Genomic DNA, 940 nt, shown 5'->3' on the forward strand with positions numbered 1-940 from the left:
GACATTCTTCAAAGAGATGGAAAAAACAATTACAAACTTTATATGGAAAGGAAAGAAACCCAGGATAAGCAAAGCACTGCTTAAGAAGAAGAATAAGGTTGGAGGCCTGTCACTTCGTGACTTCGAAGTTTACTACACGGCTACAGTGGTCAAAACAGCTTGGTACTGGTATAATGAAAGATACATAGATCAATGGAACAGAGTTGAGAATCCAGAAATTAACGCATCTACACACAGCCAACTAATTTTTGACAAAACACCTAAATATCTTGCGTGGGGAGGTGATAGTCTTTTCAACAGGGTTTTCATATGACTACGCGTAACACCATTTAGGGTTTTTAGAAGTGTTGTAAACTCTCTGCTGTCAAATGGGCCATAAACACAGTGTGCATGGACTTTTCCTGTGAGATTTAAGTATTAACCGGAGTTGCTAATCACAGAGAGACCCTGGTCAAGTTTTAGGGCCTTCCTTGTTGCCCCACCAATCTGACCTTATCTCCTCCTACCTGGGCAGTGTTTCTGTGTTTAGAAGTTTAACAAGTTACCTCCAGTATCAAAACGTTAGTCACCCAAGTCTGAATCCATAAACCAGATGGCGCAATTTTGCATTTTTTTCAGTTTCCTGAAAATCCGCTTATTTCTCTGACTGTATTCGTCAGTGACCTGTTAGCTTAGGTAGGGTTCATGCATGTTGGTATGTGTAACTCTAGTTCACCCAGGTGCCTCTGTGTGTCTATGCTGTTGTATGAGCAAGCCACAGTTCACCTAGTCATTGCAGAGCTTCCGGGATGTGGTTTGCTACAGTGGATGGTTTGTTCTCCTGAGTGTGCCTCTTATATCCCACATGCTCCTGCACAGAGCCTCTGCCGGGAGCCTGTCCTAAGACTCTAGGGCGCTCTTTCCTGCAGACTGTGCGTGCACATTCCATTTGTTCCATCTC

At 43.4% G+C, this 940-nt stretch overlaps 1 pseudogene; it reads left to right on the forward strand.

Moving 5' to 3' along the window:
• Positions 1-940, forward strand: part of LOC102823324 — a 12,183-nt pseudogene that overhangs the window by 8,796 nt on the left and 2,447 nt on the right.

The sequence above is a fragment of the Chrysochloris asiatica genome, unplaced genomic scaffold (assembly GCF_000296735.1).
Source record: "Chrysochloris asiatica unplaced genomic scaffold, ChrAsi1.0 scaffold00500, whole genome shotgun sequence".
Lineage (NCBI taxonomy): Eukaryota > Metazoa > Chordata > Mammalia > Afrosoricida > Chrysochloridae > Chrysochloris > Chrysochloris asiatica.